This window comes from Vespula pensylvanica, chromosome 6 (genome assembly GCF_014466175.1).
Source record: "Vespula pensylvanica isolate Volc-1 chromosome 6, ASM1446617v1, whole genome shotgun sequence".
Lineage (NCBI taxonomy): Eukaryota > Metazoa > Arthropoda > Insecta > Hymenoptera > Vespidae > Vespula > Vespula pensylvanica.
Window position 1 is genome coordinate 3,734,804 of NC_057690.1, and position 6,695 is coordinate 3,741,498.

A 6,695-nucleotide genomic window follows, 5' to 3' on the forward strand; every position below is an offset into this window, starting at 1 on the left:
GGGGGGGGGGAAGAAAAAGAAAAAAAACTTTTTCTTTGATGTATTTTACTCTATTTAAATTTTGTCCTCTCGACTTTCAACTTAAATCCTGCTGACCTCGCTTAAAGGCAAATGTTTTAAAATATCATACTTTTAATACTTTGCATTTTTCTTTCCTTCTCTTTTTCTTTTTTCTTTTCTTCTCTCTCTCTCTCTCTCTCTCTCTTTTTTCTTTTTTCATATATTTTTACCTTCCCTTTTTGTTATTCCTCTTTTCTCGGTTACTTCTCTCTCTACCTCTACCTCTCTCTCTCTCTCTCTCTCTCTCTCTCTCTCTCTCTCTCTCTCTCTCTCTCTCTCTCTCTCTCTCTCTCTCTCTCTCTCTCTCTCTCTCTCTCTCTCTCTCTCTCTCTCTTTTTCTTTCTCTTTCCTTTTGAGCTTTGCACTTTGGCGACACGACATGTTCGTTCGAGCACGGTAAACGTGAAAAACTTTATCTATATATACATACATACATATATACATATGTGTGTGTGTGTGTGTGTATATATCTTTTCTTATCACGAAAGCGGCTTTCGAGTCGTGAACACGCTCGTGTGGAATGATTTATCAGAATCAACGCTTTCGGTCCAATCCTACTCTCTCTCTCTCTCTCTCTCTCTCTCTCTCTCTCTCTCTCTCTCTCTCTCTCGCTTTCTCTGCCTTTATCTATCTATCAATCTATCTATCTATCTATCTTCCTTTCTCACACGCTATATGAGAAAAATGAAAGATTTTATCCTTCTAATAAATTCCTCTTTTTTTTTATCCTTCGTTTAATCCGTCGTTCGAAATTTGCAGAACATTAATCGACAAAAAAAAAGGAAAGGAAAGGAAAGGAAAGGAAAGGAAAGGAAAGGAAAAAAAGAAAATATATGTACGTAAAAAGGATGGTTAATTGCATTTGCAAACGCTTTTAAAGGGTTGTCGATAAACGTTATATCATCTCACAAAAAGCTCACAAAAAGTTCTTACATCATTACTCTCTCCCCCCCCCCTCTCTCTCTCTCTCTCTCTTTCTCTCTCTCCCAGTCTCTGTCACTCTCTTTGACGTCATCTTCTCTCGACGAATTTAGTCAAACTTTTAAGTAGAAATATATAATAATAATAACATAAATTCCCCTTCCTTCGAGTATTTCGTAATTTAATGGCGAACGTTCTCGAGTCTTCTCAGTAAATGAGAAAAGCGATTTTAATTTTACCAATACTTTGAACTTTCATCAGGAAGCACGTAAAATCGTTTTATAATTCGAATACGCGCGTGTTGCAAATTTTCCCTCGTAAAATATTACGAAATTAGTACGATACTCCCGCGTTCAATGTTACGTAGAGAATTCAGAATGGATCTATGTACATTGTACATACATACATACGTACGTACATACGTACATACATATGTATCGACGTACATATATACAACGTACATAAATTGCTAACGATGCATTCTTTGAATCGTTACTACCGATATTGCTATGTATGTCTATTCACTCGTTCGAAAATAAAAAAAAATTATATATATAAAAAAAAAAAAAAAAAAACAATTGTGCGAAGTAATTTAAATGGAATAAGGATTCTTTTTCTTTCATTCTTTTTATTCCAATTTCAAAAGGTCCAATTTTTTCGACAAAAGTGTAGAAGGATGCGGAATAAAAATGCAATTGACGTAATTAAATATATAATTGCGATTGATATGAAATGGATTGTTAACATTATATTAAAAATTTACATAAAAAAACATTATACTAAAAACCAACCAGTTTCTATAATTTTTTTATCATAAATTATTATTATTATTATTATTATTATTATTATTATTATCATTATAATTTATACTAACATCAAGAAGTCATGCCATGAAAGACAAAAAAAATTTTTATATTTTTATCCAATCAATTTCCCATTTTATTATCAATGTTATTATTAATATCAATAGTAGTAATTCCACTTATAGATAAAACCTTACTCGCATAATTTAAAGAAAAGACAAAAAAAAAAGAAGAAGAAGAAGAAGAAGAAGAAAGTCAACTTTTGTTATCTTATCGACGAGAAAATTCGCCTACGTTTTTTTTCTATTTCATTTTTAATACTTATTTACATATTAGAGTTCAAACTTTTACCCATCTATACATCTTAACCTCCCTTCTCCACCCCTCATTTTTTCTTCCCTCATCCCTTCTCGTCGTATTAATTTCGTCGAAGTTTTCCTCTGTTCCCAGCGATATGACACGCGCAAAAAGGAAAGTTATTTGAATTCCAGGAGGAACTCGTGGTGAATGCGATGGCGGCCACGTCTTGTTCGAGCCTTTGCAATTTTCTTCTCTCTCTTTCTCTCTCTCTCTCTCTCTTTCTCTCTCTCTCTCTTTCTCTCTATCATCTCTCTCTTTCTCTCTCGCTCTTATTTTGTCGATTTTCTTTTTAAGACCACGAAAAGCTTAAGCTTTATGAGAACGTTTCCTGAAGGTTTCCTTTGAACAAGCAAATTTCTGACAATCATTTTGGCCAACTCGTTCAACAAAGTTATCACAGCTTTTATCTGTTTCAATGTGTAGGTACGAATACATGTACTTTATGTATATGTATGTGTACACTCGAATTGTGGTTTGAACTTATTTAGAGAATAAGAAAAAGAAGAAAAAGAAATGAAAAATAGGGAAAAAGATAAAAGAAAAAAAAAAAAAGAAAGAAAGAAAAGAGAACGAATGAACGAACAAACGAAATGAAAATGAATCGTTTGAAGAAGTTTTCTTAATCTCGTCGAATTATTTCCCTCTGTGGATAAACTATGCGAAAGGAAAAATAAACGAAAGAAGAAGAAAACAAAAATACGAATAAAAAATTTAATCGCAGTTTCGTTCATTATTCTTCTAATTATGTAATTATGTAGTTCGAAGTTACATTATACTTCATATATACGAATTTAGATATACATTTTTATAATGTACTATACTACTATAACACAATGTTTATAAACTTAATTCATGGCATTAACATGTTAACAAATTCGTAATAAACGAACGAACGAAAGGACGAATTAATTAATTAATTAATTAATGGGTGGATGAATGAATGGATGGATGAATGAATGAATGAATGGGTGCATGAATGAATGAATGAATGAATGAATGAAGAAACAAATAATTACAAAAGAAGTTCAAATAAAATCTAAACAGGTCTTCATCGAAAACACGAAAATATGAAAAGTTACTAAATGAACTCACGAACTTTCGCCCACGCGAACTTCGGAAGTTTAATTAATCAACGAATTAAATGATCGATAGTCTTGGCATATATATATATTATTTCGATACATAATATACTTGATATATATGTATACTTAATACATATATGTAACATCTAATTTCACAAGTAACGACGATCAAATAAGTGACTATGCATCTGTCGAATTAAATGTTTCGCATAATACGACAGTGAAAGATGCTAACGTTTAGAAACACGTTAAAGGTTAGAAACGTTAAATCATTAGAAAATATATTTTCTGCTAGTAAAATACCAATCAGATTTTCATCCATTAAAGCGAGCTTAAATACTATACTATATTATATCATACATTCACGATTTCGAATAAAAACTTGAGGTAGCCGGTCGGTAATTTAATTCGCATGAAAATAAGAAAGAAACACGAAATAAAAAATAACAAAATAAAAAAAAAGAGAAACAAGTAAAAAATAAATAAAGATAAAAAAAAATGGAATAAATATATGTATAAATATAGAATAAATATATGCTAGAAATCTTCGATCGTTAATAATTTACGTAGTTGTAAAATGGAAAAAAAAAACTTTCTTTTTTTTATTATTTTCAAATGTATTCGTCAAATTCGACAAGTACGTCAAAAAAAAAAAATAAATAAATAAATAAATACAAAAAAATAATAAAAATCAAAACGACGAATAAAACAACATTTAAAGTCCTCTCTCTCTCTCTCTCTCTCTCTCTCTCTCTCTCTCTCTCTCTCTCTCTCTCTCTCTCTCTCTCTCTCTCTCTCTCTCTCTCTCTCTCTCTCTCTCTCTCTCTCTCTCTCTATTTCGCTCTTTATACTAACGAACGTTGTGCTCGCTCGTTATCGGGTTATCGTGAAGAGGTGCATGAATTTTCATTTTTTTTTTTTTTTTTTCCTTTAAACGTGCCATAGCACCCATTTTATTTCCAGCTCGACGAGTTACATCGAAATTTTCGTCGGTATAAAAATGATCGGTCATCTCTCTCTCTCTCTCTCTCTCTCTCTCTCTCTCTCTCTCTCTCTCTCTCTCTCTCTCTGTTCACTCTCTTTCTTGCTCATGAGTATAACGTCACAGAAGTTTATTTCACGTAGAAAATCTCATCTCGATGAACTGTGTGTCGACGATGGGACAAACAGACTTTCAGAAACGTTTTCGAAAAATCCTTAAATTACTAGTCGTTCTAAATCGATAATCTATCTTCTCGTGATCGATCGTTTTGATCGAATTTTTCTTGTGACGCTTTTCGATCAACTCGAGTCGAGAAAGAAAAAAAATTTATTTATTTGTTAGTTTCAGCACGGTATAAAGTGTTTCTCCTTTTTTCCTTTTTCCATTTCTTCAGTAAATAAGAAATTTTTAGAGAGATATATCAGTATTCTGTTTACTTGAAAAAAGAAAAAAAAATATATATATATATATAATACGATTCCTTCTGGATTAGAAAATATTAGTTAATTAATAGACAATTCTTTTTATAAAAAATTTCTATACACAATTGCTTCTTTACAACAATCCTTTTTCATTCTCTTAATTTACTTTTCTTCAGTCGGTCACTTCAAAACTCTCCTGTATATTAATACATTTTTTATTTAAAAAAAAAAAAAAAAGAAAAAAAACAGTATTCTCTCGAATAATTTGAAGAATTAAATATTAATTATTACTATCGTTAAAGAATACTTTCGAAAATCTAAAAGAAAAAAAAAGAAAAGAAAAAAAAAACAAAGAACAAAGAAGAAGAACAGAAAAACGAATTAAACATTAATCATTGTGAAATAATATTTTGGAATATTTGCAAAATAAAGAAGATATTATTGGAAATTTGTAGTTGTACGAATAATTGAAGAGGTTAATAAAAAAAAATATTTCTCCTCCTCTCTCTCCATCCCTCTTCTTGTTGTAGAGCTTTCCGATAATGTCGGTAACGGTGGAAACATAATTCGAACGGTCGATCGATCGACGTGCTTGGCTTGACCGCATATGCGCAAAATTTGTGATCTCCGGTCGTCGAAACCGAGAGACGGCGGTCCACGAATGATGAGAGAGAGAGAGAGAGAGAGAGAGAGGAGAGAGAGGGGAGAGAGAGAGAGAGAATGGAGAGGAATGGGTGAGAATTTGCTCGTGATATGGACTACCCTCGGTCCAGAATTTCAAACTTCGCTAGACGTCAAACCTGACAGAACGACGATGACAGCTTCCCGTGTTGCTTCTCTCAAAGTGAATGTTCGATTAAGCATCCCTGATCCTTCGAACGATTTTATAATGCAAGCATTTTTTTAACATTTCTTTCAATTTTATCAAATTTCATTGAATTCAAGAGTAATTGCGAGTCTTGCAATTTTGTTTTAATTGCATCGAATCGAATATTCGAATCGAGAGAGGAAACGAAAAACCTCTCAAAGTGAACGTTCGATTAACAATCTCCTGATCCTTCGAACGATTTTATAATCCAACCATTTTCTAACGTTTCCTTCGATTCTATCAAATTTCATTGAATTCAAGAGTAATTGCGAGTCTTGGATTTTTTTTTTTTTTTTAATTACATCGATTCGAATATTCGAATCGAAAGAGGAAAGAAAAGACGAATTGATTATGACAATTATCAGAATTAAATCTATATTGATCTGATATAAATTTATAATATATATAAATTGATATAAATAATAATAAATATAAATTGATCTGATTATTAAAAAAAAAAAAAAGAGAGAAAAAAAAGAAATAAATAAAAAGATTAAAAAAAGAAATATCGAATTAAAAGTCGAAAGGAGACATTTTCAAATCTTTCAAATCTTTCATCTTCACTGATCAAAAAGAAAGAATAAAGAAAAAGAAAGAATAAATAAGAAAAAGGAAACCAAACAAAATTCAAGTTTTCAAATTTTCATTTACACGTATATGCATCTACACATTTATGTACCGACACATTAACATCAATCGTCCTTTATTTTTTAACGATCAAATTAATGCAGACATTAATTCTGATTATCCATCTCATCATCATTATCGATTTTGTTACGAACGCTATTCTACAATTCCATCGAGATAGGTAACAATGAAATAACGACGAATCGGTTCGTTCAAAGCTTTCTACTTTTTCCTCATCAGAAAGAAAAAAAAGAAAATAATAATAATAATAATAATAATAATAATAATAATAATAATAAAATTCAAAATGGAAGAGAGAAATGGAAAAGGATACTCATAATTCAAAGAAAAATTTTTCTAAAAGGAAATCTAATATGTATAACATAATATATATATATATATATATATCTATATATATATATAGCTACATATATAGTTTAAAATAATGTAAATATGCATATAGTTAAAAAAAATTAAAAAAAAAATAAAAAAAGAGAAATAAAGAAACAACGATACGAAGAGAAAGAGAAAGAGAGAGAGAGAGAGAGAGAGAGAGAGAGAGAGAGAGAG